The sequence below is a fragment of the Artibeus jamaicensis genome, unplaced genomic scaffold (assembly GCF_021234435.1).
Source record: "Artibeus jamaicensis isolate MK-2021 breed Jamaican fruit bat unplaced genomic scaffold, CSHL_Jam_final contig_482, whole genome shotgun sequence".
Taxonomy (NCBI): domain Eukaryota; kingdom Metazoa; phylum Chordata; class Mammalia; order Chiroptera; family Phyllostomidae; genus Artibeus; species Artibeus jamaicensis.
In genome coordinates, this window is record NW_026521857.1 from 13,958,153 (window position 1) to 13,975,921 (window position 17,769).

At 50.1% G+C, this 17,769-nt stretch overlaps 1 protein-coding gene across 1 annotated transcript in view; it reads left to right on the top strand.

Annotated features, from left to right (window-relative positions):
* Positions 1–17,769, top strand: part of BCAR3 (BCAR3 adaptor protein, NSP family member) — a 103,560-nt gene that overhangs the window by 9,603 nt on the left and 76,188 nt on the right. The gene's annotated exons all lie outside the window — the stretch shown is intronic.

Below are 17,769 nucleotides of genomic sequence, written 5' to 3' on the forward strand. Positions count from 1 at the left end.
TTCCACTCTTTCTCCCTCGCTTCCTCCCTCTCTCTAAAAATAAGTAAATAAAATCTTAAAAATACCAATAATAAGCAAAAATTATTTTTAAAATACATGACCATAATACAAAAAAACTATAACACCTAAAAAATGAACCATTTAAAAAATATTATCTAATATTTGAGAGTATTTTCAAAGCCAACTTTCCACATCATGAAGTCCCTCAAAAATAAGCACAAGTATTATTTTTTTATTATAACATCAGATTCTGAACTACATCCAATTCTAAAGAGATGCCGGGATGTCTGTAAATTAGAACCTATATCTCTTCGTATTTAGTTGTAACGTTATGAAATAAAATTTTGTGTGGACTGAACATCAGGTGGGCTCCAGAATACAGCAGAATTTATTTCCCCTTCTATCCACCAGGGATCTGGGTAAATAAGCCTCAGGGTTTGTAAAGAAAGGCTTCTTTTCCGGTTTGTGGTGGGCCTGGCTGTGACTGTGGCTGCTCGTTAGAGCTGGTTTAGGAACCCGCACTCCTTTTCCTATTGGGGAGGAACAGCAGCCTGTGATGCGGTCGGGCAAAGATTGGGGTGGGTCGTTCCGCTGCGTCTCCTGGTGTCTGTTTTTGTCTAGTCCTAGGGCCAAGGAGGCCACTTCAATCCTGGCCCATGTATTTGTTCAGTATCTATATACTGAGCATCTGCATTAATTAGAGTGCACTGATTTTTAAGTACCAGCACGTCGCCTGGAAAATTCTGCCCAGCTCCCCTGGGCGTCTAACTGAAGGGCTGTTGCAACACTGAAGACATTCCGGCAGTCAGAACATTTCAGTAATCTGCTCGTGCCCTTTTACAGGGCGGAGAAATATGTGAACTAACAGGATAGCTATGGAGCATCTGCAACGGAGTCCTCCCAGAGCTGAAAATTCGGTGAAGGACCCAGGTAGTAAACACGATGAAATGAACAAGACGATTGCAGATCACAGTGAGCGTGACAGAGGAAATGGAGTGATATGCTGGAGATTTATTGGGGCTGTGTCCTTTTTATAGGGACAGGTCTGTGAGGAGATGATATTTAAGCTAAGACCTGTACGATGAGAGAAGATAGCTGTTGAAGAACTGGTGGAAGGCTGTCCCAGGCACAGGGAAAGCCAGTGTAGAGATCTGGGGGTGGGAGCAGCTTTGAGACGCCCTAAATGAAGCTCATGCGGCTTGTGGATGGAGTGTAGCAGGTGCAGAGAGAATCATTGATGTTGGGAGAGAGCTAGGCAGACAAAAGTTTAGAAGTTTAGTATTGCAGTAGGACAAGAAGAAATTAGGTAAAGGCCCAGGTATTCTCTGTCGAGAGCATTAGAGCGCTCCAAAAGGCTTCTGACATCAGACCAGGAGGTGCCCCAGGTGGACCATAGCCCTGGATATGCCTGAAAAGTCGTAAAATTAACACCTAAATTCACCATGAAAAGAAGCAATAAGCCTGGGCTGGTCCCCCTAGTGGGGGACCTCCCAGCTCCAAGAACCTGCTGATGAAACAGGTAAATGTGGAGGCACACACCGGTGTGTAGTGTTGTTTATGCTGCATCATTGGTACTTCACAGGTGAGATGCAGGAGGGGAGCCCTCACTGTCCTCTCTGATGAAGCTGTGAGACAGAAAAATACTTCTGGTCACCCCAAAATAAGCACGAATGCCAGGCTACACGCTGTTATGGGTTTCGTGTGATCACTTTTTATTTTTCAACTTAAACTTTGTATCAAGCTAGATACCTACTGCAAACCACACACAGACAATTTGCAAACTCATTTTTGGGAGTTCTGAGGTCCTGGCTAGGTGCCAGCTCTGAATGGGGGGCCGGGGTAGTGACGGAGTCGCCCACCCCATCTTGAGGAAGTTCTTGATAAAGATCCAAGGTCCTAGCTGTCAACCTGCCAGGAGTTCAAAGCTTTTTAATTTGAAAACTGACTTGGACAGAGAGGTCAGCTCTCTGTAAAAAGATCTTGTTAGGGTGTAGGCACAAGTACTGAGTTTGAAGTGCTGCTGGCAGAAGACTTAACCAGGACGGCTGCTTTAGGTTGGTCTCTGACTCAGAGCAACCTTCCTCCAAAGTCACATCTTTTCTCTTTCATTTAAAATATCTTATTGTTAAGGGCAAGTACAGGGAGTAACAAATACACATCCTTTAAAATCACATTGGAAAGGCACGTAGTTGTGTATCAAAGAGTTGCAAAGTCCGGTTCCGTTCATCAGTCATATTATTTTTAATTACCTAACACACGGGGAACACTTCAGAAGATTTAAAACAATTTTGAGGAATTTAAAGTTCCTTATTTTTTAAATCCTTTTAAGTAGTCCTAATAAGGTTATCAGCTGCCTCGGTTCCTTTTAGGAACAGCCCTTGATATAAACACAGTTCGTGTGGGTGAGAAGCTAGAGACAAGCAGAATGAATGAGCACCCACCGTTCCAGGGCGGAGAGTTCACTGCTACCAGGGATCTGCAGTGCAGGAGAAACTGCAGTTCTGTGCCCAACTCAGCGCCTGCAGCCTACCAGCGGCTGAGACGCCGACCACGGCCACTCCAGCTCACAAACCCCTGGAAGCTGAGAGCCGCGTCTTTCAAAGTGAGAGTTCTGCATCTTCGTCTTCAGGGACGTAAGACCAGTTAGGTCAGCCTTTAATAAGATTATTGCTGTTTTAGGGGGCTTGTTCCAGGTAAACCTTTTCTGGCCTTGTTTCTTCTTTTTAGTTAATCCTCACCTGGGAACATGTTTGTTGATCTTAGGGAGAAGGGAAGGGATAAGGAGAGAGGGAGAGAAACATTGATCAGTTGCCTCGTGTGTGCGCCCCAACCGGGGACCAAACCTGCAGCCCAGGCCTGTGCTCTGACCAGGAGTTGAACCCACGACCTCTCTGTTTATGGGACTCGGCTCCAACCAACTGAGCCACACCAGCCCAGGCTTATCGCTTCTTTTCATGGTGAATTTAGGTGTTAATTTTACGACTTGCTCGGACGTCAGGTGTGCGAACCTTCTTTGTCGCCACGTGTGGTGTTGGCAGGACAGTGGCTGGGCCTCCTGAAGGGCCCGGGCCCGGTCTCCCCTGCGTCCCGCCTGCGTGTGTGCCCAGGGAGGCCCTGCACACGGTGGTGCCTCCTTGTCTTGGGAAATTCTCTGATAAGTTGCAAGTTTCTATGTTCCCAGCAGGCTTGTTTACCTTATTAACCGTTGAAAAGTCACTGTTACTGTAAGTGAATACGAATTGCATATCCACTCCCTGAGGCCCCAAGCACCGCAGGGGACGTCTCCCCTTTGACCTAAAACTTTGCACTATTAAGCTGTCATGTGAACATGACATACCTGCATGAATCATTATCTCTTGCATTTTATGCTTTTAGAATACCTTAAAGGCTGTATTCATAAATTATCTTGTTTGACCATCATAACCCTGTGTGACATACACAGCAGATTTTACCTCAAGCATCACCGTCATTGTCATAATTATCTTGGTGGTTCACAGTGGAGAAAAAGTTCAGGGACGTTGAGGCACCGCAGATCAGCCCCTCCTGGGTGACCCGGCCAGGATCAGAACCCAGAAAGTGCTGTGGGCCTTCCCCAGACCCTGCGCTCCACAGCCCCTCAAGAGTGTTGGCACCAGCTGTGGGCGCCCTCTGAGCTGCCTTCTTGCATGCAAAGCCTCAGTCCACAAAATCCGAATCCGGTGCCTCCACCATCCCCCTTGGGGAGATAGGAGCCTTAGTCGCCAAGAGCCAGGCAGAAGGCAGTCCTGGAAGGAGGGGGAGTTGGTCTCCTCATTCGGAGACTGTATCTCTTGGCTTTGTTGCTGTCTTGGCTGCCCTTGGCTGTGCTTGTGGTTTTGAAAGGTGGCCAACGCGAGAAGCCGGGGTGCACTTAAACCTGCTGCTTGATGTCACAGAAGGAGCCTTTGTTCGCAGGCAGAGCAAGGCTTCCCTGACAGGTCTGCAGACAGGATTTCCTCTTGACACTGGCATTGTCCGGCTGTGTCCCTTTGAGTCATTTATCTTCAAGCACGCATTTGTATGTGAATCTGGGACCCTCCTTGGGGACCATTTCCGTTGGGTACGTGTGTTGCTGGGATAGCTGAAGGATCAGCGCTTGGAGACGGTCGAGGTCCTCTCCCTGCCCCTGGGTCCGCAGAGGCGCGCATTCCTGGGAACAGCTGCCGAGTGCCTAATTCCTCTGCCCCTGCTGCTGGGGGAGCATGTGGCGGGACAATGTGAGGTTTCATTAGTTCGCATGAGTGGAGCTGACTGACTAGTCACAAGTGTTTTAACTGACAGGGGCCAGGAAGTCTGCAGAATTATCCCAAGTTAAAATCTGGTACACTTTCCCAGGCAGCGAGTAACCTACCATGTCTCAGCGTCAGCTCTTCAAAGCTGAAGTAAAAGTGTAAGGCACAGGATCCGTGCGGACTCTGCTCTAAACACGGCCCCGAAGACCTCACTCTGGGCCGTATCACTGCTGCCCTGTGAAAGGTGGTTTCATTTGTTCCTCTTCAGAACCCCCAAGGTCTATAAACACTGCTTTCTCCTGAACCAAGCAAGTGGCCCCAGGCATGCAAATCAGTCAGTCAGTCCTTCAGCTCCAAGTTAATTGCAAGGATCTGAACATGAAGATCCACATGCAAACATCTGCATTTTAGTTATGCGTGGGCATGGCTACTGTCTGCCACTTGGAACCTTTTTGTGCACAGAGGAAAAGTTGGGTTCGGAGTTGATAAAAAATATTTGATAGACTAATAGATTCTATTTAACAGAAGGTCATTGATTGAGTTAGCAAAAAGGCAATGTCGTAACAGTCAAGAATGTCTCTACAAAGTAATAGTTCATGTATTCAATTTTTCATTTTAAAATTTCAAATAGAGGCTTACTAACATTTTGAGATGCCCCCCGGCGTGTACACACAGCTGCTGTGGGTGGGTTAGGGAATTCCAGAGAACACCGCACGTCCTGGCCCCTGGTGTGCTGACGCCGAGAGCAGCTGGGTCAGAGGTGAGCTCAGCCCCACCGGGCACCGTGCTCGCCCCAGGGCAAGGGAGCCCAGACCATGGGAGGCTTCAGATGTTGGTGGTAGGACATGTGTGCGTCCACCAGCTGCCTGACAGGAGTCCAACATCCTCTTCTGACAGGGGTGATTCGGACCTAAAGGCTGGGATCTGTGCATTCTCAGCTGTTCTGGGAAAAAACTAAAGGATTTTTGAAAAACCGATTGCAAACCACAACCCAGAAAAGGATCAGAGAATTACACACTGCCATCTTTGTTGAGTGGAGCTGCTCAACATTTTCTCTGGCACCCGCCACCCCCACACCCGCCTCGGACGGGCCTGCTTTAAATCACGGTTTTTCAGGTCTCCTACAAGCTGTGTGGGAAGAAAGGCCTGGTTTTTCAGTCTCCTGAGAGTCAGAAACTGTTGAGAGTTGTTTGCAACCCTCAGCCTATGTTAAAATGTATCATAAGCGGAAGGTGCTGTGTAGTTGCAAATTATGCACGCTCCTACTGCGCGTGGATTCGGGTTCCCTCCCAGCCTGGCCAGAAGGATGGGGGCTGGAGGACTGAAGCCACAGGGCTGATAAGCCCTCAGGCCACCCTGCTGTGCACAGCTCTGTAACGCTGTCACCACCCAGTCTGTCCCTAAGAGACTAGCTGTTGGTTTGGATGCAGAATGTCCAGCTTGTTTTTCTTAGAGGCCCCAAAGACAAGCACTTACGGCCTCCCAGTTTTAAGAGTTGTGCCGTTACTTACGAATTAGAGAAGCCTGAGCAACCTTGGCTGACTGGCCTGGACTGTGCAGTCTGGCCGTCTGTGGGTGCGGGTTCCCCTGCAAACACAGAGCCAAGGTAAGGTGACCACTGCTGCGGAGAGAGGGACAGCCAGGCATGCGGCCCTGGCGTCTCAGTGCAGGTCCCTGTTTTTCCACTTATTAGGTGTGTGAGCTGGGCCAGGTTCTAAACTATAAAACGGGGGTGAAGGTATCTCCTCGAGGAGTGCCGTCACTAAACACGGTTCACTGGTCACCAAACACGAAGGCCCCCGAATGCCAGCCTCCCACGTTCACACGTGGGTGAACTGGTTCCCTGGGTGGGGCAGGTCGCTGCTCTCAGCTCCCACCTGATCACACACCTCCGCTGTACGGCACCTGACGTGAAGGCCGCCGGTGCCTTGGCTGGGACGATGATGTGGCCGCGGCTGTCAGAGAAAGCTGCTAGGGATGTTGACGCCAAATCCAGCAACCAGAGCTGGTCGCTTTGTGACTCTTCCTAAGAGAGGGGTAGCGACCTTTCTGGATCTCCACGTCCGCAAAGGGTAGCTGTAAGGTCAAATGCAATCCCATGTGAAGGCACCTAGCACCTGGCGTGGACAAAGGGCTCAGGGGTTGGTTTTCATCCCCACTTCCTCCTGGAACACTGGAGCTCCGGAGCTCCTAATCCTCGTGTGTGGGTGTGTGCGTGGGTGTGTCCCAAGAGCACGTTCAAGGCCTGCAGCTCCCGTGGGAGAAAGTTTCCCACCCGCTGACGGAGCCTGGCAGGAACTCCACCTGCGTCTGTCCCGAGCGGCCCTGCAGCAGCGAGTCTGGGCCACCAGGAGCGGTTACAGGTGCACCGGCCTTGCGCCGCGATGAAAGAGCAGCGCACCCCTGTGCTGTGGCACAAAACAGGGCCCGTGTTCAGTGGGCCGGCCCGGCCCTTGCCTGCTCGTTCTCGTTCTTCCTGTCAGTGTCTTCACTGTTTATTCTCCAGTGAGTGTTTGGGGAGCTGATTGAGTGTCAGGCCTTGTGCTGGGTACCGGGTGCCCGTGGGGGAGGAAGTGGATGTGGGCCCTGTCCTTAGGGAGGGCCCGGAGCAGGGGGCACGCAGACAGACACACAACAAATACATAACAAAATGAAGGGGTGGAGGGAAGGCCCTTCTGTGGTAGGGAACAGTTGAATATTTAATATAAAATACTTCATTAATGTTTTTGTTACTATGTATTGAAATGATAATATTTTTGAAGTAGTAGGTTAAATAAAATACTTAATTTCATCTATTTCTTTTCCATGGATTGCTAGAAAATTCCAAATTACATTGTATTGCCATTGGACAGGCCTGGTCAAGACCTTGGTACGGAGTTTAGGTTTTCGCCCTCGGGCAGAGAGAGACATTTAAAGGGCTGTAAGGGAAGGGCCTGATCTGACTTAGTTTTCAGGAATGGAGAAGTGATTGATGGGGGAAGAGGGCCAGAAGGTGGTCCCAGAAATGTAGGGAGCAGGTGGTAGTTGCTCCAGATGGTGATGGAGGAGGTGTAAGGGGGTGGCTTCAAGGTCTGTTTTGCAGGTGGAGCCTGCCGACCTCCTGGGGGCTGGCTGTGGCTGGGCAAGGAAGCCGGACAGTCAAGTGTGGCCCAGGCAGCTGGGTGCACGGAGCCATTCACTGGGCTGGGGAAGATTGGGAAAGGAGCAGGGCTTCCTTTGCTTGGTTGGTTGCTTTTTCTTGGGGGAGGGGTGATAGTAGGTGGGGAGAACCAAGACTTCTGTGTTGAGTGTCCCGAGCTTGCGCTGAGTACAGGTCTGAGTGGAGGTGTCAACCTGCAGCTGGTAGCTGGAGCCCGAAGCTCTGGAGAGAGGTCTGAGTTCAAACTCGTGAAGGTAGGAGTCTGCACGGAAATGAAATGGGTGCTGTCACCAAGGGAGAGAGCTATGTAAAGCCTAAGGGAAGGGGCCGCAGGGCCCAGCCCGAGGAACCCCGGGCTCCCGTCTCAGGGAGACAGCAGTGGAGGCTTAAGCCTTCGGTTTGGTGGGGGGCGGAGAGATGGGGCAGCGGCTGCAAAAGGTTGGTGTTCAAAAGAAAGTTTGGGGTTTTTTTTTAAGATGAGAAAAATTTGATAGGAAAAGATCTAATCTCTTAAGCATGTAATAAAGCAAACTACATTTTTTATACATTTGATTCTTTTTATACAGTGTTTTGATTTAATTAAAGCAGACCCGCCCCCAGGGCTGCCCTCCCCGTGCGCCGGTCTTGGCGCGGTGATCACACTCCCGAGGTCCCTTCCCTCACGGGTCACACACATTCCGCACGACATGTGGACACACGAGGTATAGGGACAGCTGCGGTTGGCACTCCGGCTTTTGCCTGAGGGGTGACGGCTGCTTTTCCAAGGTTTTGGTGAGCAGCCACCTTGGGGGTGGGGGGCTGCCCTGGAAGGTGCATCTGGGGTGTATGTTGCTCTCTCTGTTCGGCTGGTGAAATCTTCTCTCTCAGAGGCCTTGAGCATGTTGCTTCAAAACTGGCACTTTTATTCTGCCTTTGAATTAGTTGAGAAGAAACCTTTACAAACACCCTTCTTCCGAAGGGAATGGAGAATGGCTGGGGGTGGAGTGGATGGGACCGGAGGGAGCAGAGGGAGGGCACACAGATACCAGCCAAACAAAGCATCTGCTTTTATCAAAAGTGCTGTGTTTGGACTCAGACAGCTCGAAGCCCAATGAGTCACTGGTGCCAGACCCTCTGAGCCTGCCAAGAGCCACAGTGGCCTCGTTACGGTTTTTCTCGTTCTTACCCTGTTCAGTGTGACGAGCTGCTGCCAAGTGAAGATTTCAGCAGTGGCTTTAAGCTTCGAGCTGCCACTGACGTTCTGCTGAGCACAGGTCCACCCGCGACCAGGGCAAGTTTTCATCAGCCAGCACCACTTCGCATCAGTCGTCTTGGGTTTCTGTGCAGACTCACCATAATGTCATGTGGAGGCTATTTAAATGGCACTGTTTTAACATGATTAGGGAATCTGCCTCAGGAGGCGGTTTAATTGCCATTCTTTTAATATCTGTCATGAACACATTAATCAGGCGCTGCCGTGTTTTCAGATGAGGTAGAAACTGACTCATAGGAGCAGGAATCCGCTGCTGAAGTGAAAGTGGCAGGAGTTGTAGAAGTAACCAGGGTCTCCGGCGGCTCGGGAGGGAAATGAGCCCTGGTCCACAGTCTCCTCTGAGCAGTAGGAAGGAAGAGTCCCCAAGTCGAGGGACGTGATAAGGAAGATCTCATGGCCTAAGGCTCTGAAGGGGAAACAGAGTTCAGGACAACAGAAAACAACGTGTTCAACACAGTCTGAAGGAGGAAGAGGTATGTGACCATCCAGGCGTATGTGTCTCCGTGTGCGTCTGAAGGACCGTGTCCGGCCTGGACTGACCCGGGTGCAGGACGCCCTGAGGTCCTGTGATGAGTCAGGGCCACGCAGACAAGCCCCTTCACGAGGACGCTGAACCTCGTTGTGTGCCAGACTTTGTGCCAGGTGCCGGAGGTTCCAAGGTGGGCCCGGGCTTGGTCTGTCTTGGGGATCCGTGGCCCTAGGAGAAAGGGATGCCAGCTGTGAACCCCCAACCTCAGCAGCGTCTGCTCTCTCCCTCTCTGCCACTGACCTACCTTCCCACACACAGTGTAGCCTTTGTATTATTCCATTTAAGTTCAATAAGAATTCTGCTGTTCTTGACCTCTGACCTCTAACCTCTCTCGGGTGTCACATGACTTTTTCTCCTTGTCCAGGTGACTGCGGGTTGTGCTCTCTAGATAACCCCTCCCTCAGGGCCTGCCTTCTCTGTGCTGCCACTTCCTCTCCACTGTCCTGGCCTCAGACACAGACCCAGGGAAGGTCGGGCATTGCGACCGAGGGCCGCGTCGGAGGGTGAGTGGGTCCGAGCCAGGGGTGGCACTGGTTGTAGAAGAAACAGTGCAGAGTGAGCAGCGGGTTGGGAATCAATGCTAATGGTAACAAAAAGGGCTTTCAGAAGTTCTGTTTGGAGCAATAAGACCAAAGAAAGTGGGGATGTGAGAGAAAGAGAGAGACCGAAGTGCTAAGCCTCTGTTCGGCTTGCTCCCTGTCAGGCCAATGAGGCTGGAAAGGGTGGAGTTGAAGGACGAGAGTGAGGGTGAGGCAGGAGGCCCCGCCGCCTGCACAGGAGGCGAAGGCCCAAGAAGACGAGAGCTTGAGGCTGAGACTGTCACCCAGCGCTGCCACGTGGGAGAGATGCTGGTGTAACCTAGAGCTTCAGGGAAGATGTTTCAATTTGCAGAAAAGGAACTTGGAAGATGCAATTAATCTCTACAGTGGTAAGACTGGCATCGAATTCAAGGAAAAAAGTTTCTTAGAACAATGATCTTTTTTTTGAATAGTTGGTAAAAGAAGCAGCGACCTTAGAAAATAATAGCAAGTCATAACAGATTAACTTTCCTTCCTGGGTGACTTTGGTGGTAGGTTAGAGAGAGATAGAGAAGGTGTGTCTGCAAACGTCAGTCATTGGTGATCTCCTTGGGGCGAGAAGGATTCCTGCTAGAGGGTGGCATGAAGCACTCCGTGTCCTCAGCCCTGTCCTAGCCAATTAGAACAACCATTGGGACAGTAAGATGACATACGGATCACATTGGTGGATGGTGTGGATCTTGGAGGAGTAACTAATAGGTCAAAATGACAGATAGGAGTTCCAAAAATGATCTCGGCATTTTGAAACAACAGACCAAATCTAACTGGACAGGCTGTAGGGAGAGACAAAGAGTTTCTCTAGAACCTAAAACAAAGGGAAAGTATGAGGTTTGGCTTAATAGCCACATGAGAAAAATATTCCAAAATTTGCATTGCTGTAGCCTCAGAATGAGTCAGCAGTGTGCTATGGTCATCAAAAAAGCTAGTGTGATGTTAGGAGCATTGATTGCAGTTTAATAATGAGACCAAGGGAAGTGGTCACAGTTGGCTGCCCAGATGGCACCCGGTGAACTGTTTTAGCCCCGGACACCAGAAATGGAAGATGCATCCCCTGCAGCAGAACAGCGAGCTTCTGTCCAGGCCGCTCCTCTGCTCTCAGACAGATCCGGTGGTTTAGCCGTTAAGAACTATCCCTAAGGTTCTTTGTATTAGTGAAAGGAACTTGGAGTGCCCTGTGTTAACACTGGTGGAAGAATATAAAATGAACACCAGCCTTACTTCTGTCAACTGCCAGTGAAGCTTGTTTTAAGGAAAGCTCCATAAATACATGGGGAGGTCTAAGAGAGTGAATCTCTTCTCATTCATTTACTAAAGTGATGAAACAAAGTACATTTTTCTTAAATGTATATCTAGAAGGCTCTTAGCCCTCTCTTTTTAAAGCTACATCCCTTTTTGAATAGATGGGGGTATATTAAAGGCTGTATGTGTCATATACCCCCATCAACAGCAAGAAATACCGCTCATTGCGTGTGATTCCCAGGATCCGTAATGAACCTGTCCATCAACCGCACACTAGCTGATACTTTGCCAGGAGACATCGTCTCTCCACTTGCCAGGCCAGCCCTGGCTAAGCATCTGTCGCTTCTCACCTTCCCACAAACAGCTGCCAATTGCCCTGTGCTTAACTCTCTCGGTCGCCTGGTCGTTTCCCTGACTGACCTCCTCCCTGGCATTTCCATCATGTCCACAGAGACCCGTTTTCCAGCAGCAGCAGCCAGCCTCTCAGTCCATGGAGCCGGGAGCCACGCTGTTCCTGGCAACTCGGACGTTCCCTTGCTGAGGGAGTTCTGTCTGCGGCCATCATGGTTCGGTCACAGGCCTGTGGCTCAACCCTGTCCGTAATGAGGAGTCCCAGCGGTCTCAGAACAACACTGCTGTCTCGTTCCCTCTCTTCCTACAGTGTTATTCTTCCCTCGGTGAACCCATGGAGTGCGGTGGAAGGGCCGGGTTGGGGTCTAGGTCTTCTGCACAGGGCAGAGGACACACATACACACATATCCATTCATTCATTCACTCCTCAAACCAGCATTTATTGAGCAACTGTAACCTGGGGATACAAAAGTGAATAAAATAAAATACGGTCCCTGTTCTCAGGGAGCTCGCTGTCCAGTAAGGGAGGGAGGTAGAGGAGTACACCCATCCTACTAAGTCATAATTATTTGTAACCATAAAGTTTTATAATGCCTAGAAAGAAGTGCTGAGGAGATGTCATTAATTCTGTGAGTTGTGCAGGCGGGGCAGGGGAAGGAGTGGCCATGGCGGGTGGGCCTGACTGAGGAGATGATGGGCATGCCAGGCTTCTTGGCTCAGGGAAATCCAGATGGTCTGTCTGGGTGTGTTGGAGTGAAGGGAAGGAGACGAGGCTGGTGAGATGCGCAAGGTCTTAGAACCAAGGACGTCACCTAATGAAATATAAAATGAGAATGCTAGGCCGTCCCATGTGTTAATCTGGTAAGGAATACTGTCCGGTGGACACAGACTCTTAGTTGATCTGGAGCCTGTTGATGTCTCTTCCTTCCCCTGTGCCTCCATCCCTCCTCAGCTGAAGTTTTGAGATATGTTGGAGCTTCATGCTGGAGAAGGGAGGGCGAGGCTTTGTTTACCTGTAAGAGGGCGGTGGCCCCGAGGTTGCAGGCGGAGGGCAAACTTTCTCCGGTTGTCGGGTGCTCCTTTCCTGACTGCGTGCCTCACCCTGGTGCATGGGTTGGTTAGGAATGGGGGACCCCATGACGTCAGGTGAACCGGCAGCCCACTGCTCAGTGTGCCTTGTCTTTTCACCTTACACTCCAGGTGAGTGTTCGAGGAATGCCATCCCCTGTGACAATAACACCCACAAAGCAAGGACTCCATCCCAGGACATAAGCCTTCTAGTCCTTGCATGCCGTAAATTTTAAGTGGAAGATGTTTGCATGCCACTTCGATCTAGGGGCCTTGCTCTGCTTCCTTCTCAGGTCTGTGTAGATTCTGGGAGGGTTCCGTGGCAACAGGCATCATTTGTGAATCATGACAGTTTTGTTCTCCTTTTTCCAGTTCTTACACCTTTTATTTATTGTGCTCATTTAACTTACTGGCTATAGGATCTCCAGGAGCTGTAAGAGTGGACACCCTCATCTTGTTTCTGATTGATTGGTTGGTTGATTGGTTTTAGTAATGATTCTGATACTTGACCATTAAGAATGATGCATGCTAAAGTTTTTGGGTTTTGACAAAGATGCCCTTTGTCAGGTTGTGGAGTTGTTTTTCTAAAGTCTATTTTTTTTGATGAATTAACTTTTTCCTTGCAAAGATCATGAAAAGGTGATTTTTTAAAAAAAGACTTTTCTTCCTGTACTTTTGCTCAACATGACTGTTCCCCTTTAATCTGTTAATATGGTAAATTACATCAATAGATGTTCTCATGTTAAGCTGATTCTGTGTTCTCGAGCCAACCCAAATTTAGTTATGATATATTTTTATACATTCTTGGATTTGGTTTGTCAGTATTTTGCTTAGGATTTTTTTATATCTATTCATGTGTAAGATTAGCTTACACTTTTCCTTTCTCTTATTGACCTTGTCTGACTTTTATACAACATTATAATATCCTCGTTTTCAAGTCTCTTAAAGAGTTTATATAATTTTCAAGTAACAATTCCAAAGTTTGGCCAAACTTGCTACATAGTAAACCATCTAGGCCTGTAGGAAGATATTGAACTGCCAATTCCATTTCATGGTTATAGCACTATTCAGAATTGGCTGTTTCTTTTTTAGTCTTAGTTTTAATTTCTGTTTCTGGAAATTTGTTAATTTTTCCTAGGCTTTCAAACTTTTTGCCATAAAGATGTCCCTAGTATTCTCTTTCTGTGCTCATCCGTGCCTGTGATTATGGCCCCTTTTATTTCTGAGGCTCTGGGGCAGAGCCTGCCTCCACCCTCACTCACTCCGCTGGTTGGCTCACTTCAGACCCTCACGGTTGCAGGACTGAGGTCTCCGTGTTCTGGTTGTCTGCCGGGGCCACTCGAAGTTCCGAGGGCCTTGTCACAGGTCCTCTCCTAACATCACACCAGCAACAGAATTCCTTCTGTCGGGTCTCACTCTTCAAGTCAGGTCCGCTCAGATGACTGACATATTTTAACGTCAGCTGATTTGGGACTCAAATGACATCCGCGAAATCCCCTCACAGCAGTTTTTAGGTTAGTGTCTGATCGACTCACCAGGGGATGGGAATCTTGGCGGCGGGGGTGGGAGCTTCAGAATTCCGCCATCACGTGAGGGTGGAGAGCTGGCTGGGCTCACAGCAGCCTGGGCGTCCAAGGCCACGCTGAGGACGTCCGGGTTTTCTTCTGAGTGGATGGGAGCAGTCAGAGCAGGGCGTGGTCTGACTAAGGGTCACCCTGGCTGCTGTGTGAAGGCCGTGGAGCCAGACTGGAGCTGGGAGGGTGTTTCAGGGTTCAAGTCAGAGCTGACGGTGGCCTGGACTAAGGTGGGCTTAGCTCCTGAACACGCGTGGTTCCCCGGAATGTACCGTGTTCTCTCAAGCCCCTGAGTGTTTGCACATGCTTCTCTCGCTGCCTGGGCGTTTCTCATCACCCCTACCCCACGGCTCCTCCACTGCCCCGGGTCCTTCCTCGGCCCTCGAAACTAAGCCCAGGTGTTGCGGAAAAGCCTCTCCATGGCGTTCCTCTCTCCCCGACATCCTCTCCAACTCGAGTTGTTTGGATGTTTTGCTCCGTCTGCCCCACTTGCCTGCCAGCTGTAGGGAGCAGGACCTTCATCATGGATTCCTGTGTTTCCGTCGTCTGGCCTAGTGCGTGGCATGTTGCAGATGCTCCATGATGTCTGTGGGGTGCATGTAGGAACTGTGGGAGGCCCTGGGCACGAACTAGACACATCAGCACTCTGGGAGCTTCCCTGGTGGAGGGAGAGGCCACGTGTGAATAATACGCGGTGCGGGGACCTGGCACGCAAACACCGGGCCACACGTGCCGGCCCCAGGAGTTCCTGGTGCGTGTGCACTCGAGGGCGTGTTGGTTCTGCACAATCTGAAATAGTTGTATCCAGCTCCTCACACTCCTCCATTCCATGAAATAATCATTTTACTGCCAGTGACTCCTTTTTACGGTATATCTACAAGGACATTTGTTTGGCAGCCTGTTAGCCATGGCTTTTTTCTGTAACGTTTAAAGAAGCAAACATTCATTCCTTCCCCATAGGATATTTCCTTCCCCATCTGTATTCCAACCACCTAGAAAAGATCTCTGTTTGTGAAATTTTTGCTGGTCTATTCAAGATGGAGAAGCTCTTAGCTCAGAACAGCAAACACTTAAAGATCAAGGGTCCTTTCAAGGGGGAGGAAATGATTAACCTGGTTACAGATGAGAAACAAACCAAAATAATAAATATATCATTTCTGTGACTCCCAACGAGACATCCCTCAGTACAAAATTAAGAAAGTGGAATAGTGGAAAGAATGATTAACTGGAGTAAACACGGGGATGGTATTTAAAACTTAAACTAAGGACGAAGTGGCAGGAGTCGGGTTTCAACCGCTGCCCCCTGCAGGCGGTGGCCCATGGGCGCCGGCCAGGCCCCCGCTGTGAAGAGAGACTCGCAAAACATCACAGATTCTCGTGGGTGGGGTCTCACTTTAAAAAGTTCCTTTAAACCCTTTTTATTTCTATTGCCAAGTTCTTGTGTTTGTTTTCTAGTGATCTCTGTTGGAGAATATAAATCTGTGGTCCAAGGAGTGTTTGCTGCACGGTCTTGTATGAATAATTGGATATTCTGTTTCAAATTGGAGGCTGGGGCCCCCGGGGCCAACTGCTGTGTTTTCTAGCTCTTGTCTTCCCGGTTGGTGGGATCGGGTGGCTGGCTGAGAAAGGAGAAAGAACACTTGTGCATTTAAATATCATTTTAATTTGGTTCAGGGCAATGACGTTTAAGGTGTTTGGATTTGTAACACACTCAATTTCATTTATGCTCCTTATATTCCCTCCCTTGCATCTCTAAAAAGGAGGAGGAGGCGGAGGGTGTGAGGACCCACTGGGGCACCCTTGGATCCCAACGAGAGCTTGGGAACCTATGGGTTTCCCGCTGCTCTCGGACACAATGACCAGGGCTCCCTGAGCTGAGTTCACTCCGGGGCAGGGGCAGAAGGGAACTTCGGTTTACCCCTAACCAGTGCCCTTGGTTTCCTTCTCTTCTCCCAAGACAGCGCGTGTGATGGGAGATCAAACAGGGACGTGAGAGTTCACCCAAGGATGCAGGGGCGTCGGGAGAGCACCTGCTCCTGGGTGGCGGGGTCCCGGGGTGGGAAAGTAGGGTACTGGGAAGAGCGCGGGCCGGCTGAGGCCACCCCCTCTGTGAGCAGTGCCCTGCCTGGTTTTAGTGGTTGTCCCACCCCCTCCCAGAAGGATTCGAGGGGTTTCCCCTGAGAGAACCTAGAGTTTACAGACACGTCTCTGGAGAAAGGGAAAGAGGAACATCTTAGCTTTCCAGTGTGGAAGGAAAGGCAGGTTATAGCTAAATCTGGGGAGAAGAGCAGGTCCTGGATGCAATTCTAAAAGGCATTTAGAGAATGACATTTGAACACCTAAAAAAAGAGAGTTAAAATAGCAAATTATGACTATATGGTCTTGCTATTTGGCAGATATTTTCCCCCAAAATGAGTGAAATGAAACTCCAAAAAAAAAAATATTTAACAGTATTAGCTGCCAATGAAAAACTTCAAGCTTTCAAGTGAAAATTAGAGCTTTGGACAACTTGTATCCTCCACCATGGGCTTCACACTGTCCAACACTTAACTGCTTCTGATGAGATCGGTGAGGATAATAACATGGGATTCTTTTTCATGTTATAATGAATTGGGTCAAAACTGGGCCGGAAAATTAGCATAAGACTGCACAGCCCTTAAGCCTAAAATGTTAGTTCAGGAGAAAACCGAAGGCTCAAGAACTTGAAGGGAGCAGCAGGGCCAAAGCGCTGCTGACAAAGTTTTCAGTCACTGGCCGGGTGGTTCCCCAGACAGAGCAGGAGAGCCGGGCGCAGCAGACAGACTCAGCAGCTTTGGGAGAAAGTGCCTGATATTTAAAAAACAAAACAAAAACCGAGGCCTGATAAAGGGACGCAAAGTGTGTGCCTGGTGTTGAGGCTCTGAGAGACTGACTTCCCCTTTGCGGGAAGGCCCCCGGGACCGTGAGCCGAAGCTCTTCCCAGCTCCTCTGGTTCTGCAGAGGGACTCACTCCAGACCCCAGCCTGCGTGCACGGGAGGAGCCTGTGGGGTGCCAGCCTGCCTGTGCCCTGGGCGCAGCCCTGCAGGGGCGGTCGCACCAGCCCCAAAAGGGCTTTGGGAGTTGGAGCCGCTTCCACCACAGGCTGCTGGTGTCTCGGAGCTGTGGCGTCGCCGCTCCAGTTCCAGGGAGCAGTGCTGCAGTGTCCCCCGCCTTCAGGTGGACGGGTTCTTTGTGTAGCTACGCCAAGACTCCCCCTTCAGAAGACTAGTCTTACAGGCTTCAGAGCCATTGTGTCCTTTCAGCATGATCACGGCTGTGCAGGAAGGAGTCCGTTTTTTTCGAAGTCGACATCTCTGAAGGCAGCTGTCTTTTCACGTCCTCTGTGGGGGGGCCACCTTGCCATCCCCGAGCAATCACTGACAGCATCAGCCCTCGCGTCTCGCCATCCTTTCCTTCCCCTTAGACCGCTTCTGCTTTCTATAATCAGTGGGCATCCTCGGTGCCACCGCTGCTGCTTGCCTGTAACCGTCCGGTCAGTCCCAGCGTTTTAGTGTGCTGGACACGAGCAGGGCTGAGGTGGGAAGAGAAACAGTAACTGGGCACCAGAGGAAATCAGGGTCAGCTGCTCAGCTTGACACCAGAGGCGGGTGGGCAGTCGAGTCAGACGAGTCAGCCATAAGAAAGGGAAAGTCGTGGTCTCGAAGCAGAGCCAGGGCGAGGCCCCTTTCTCTCACTCTGCGGGGTGCTGGGTGACCTCGGGCCACCGCCTCGCCTACCTGAGCCTCTGTCTACGTCTGTCAGACTGGATG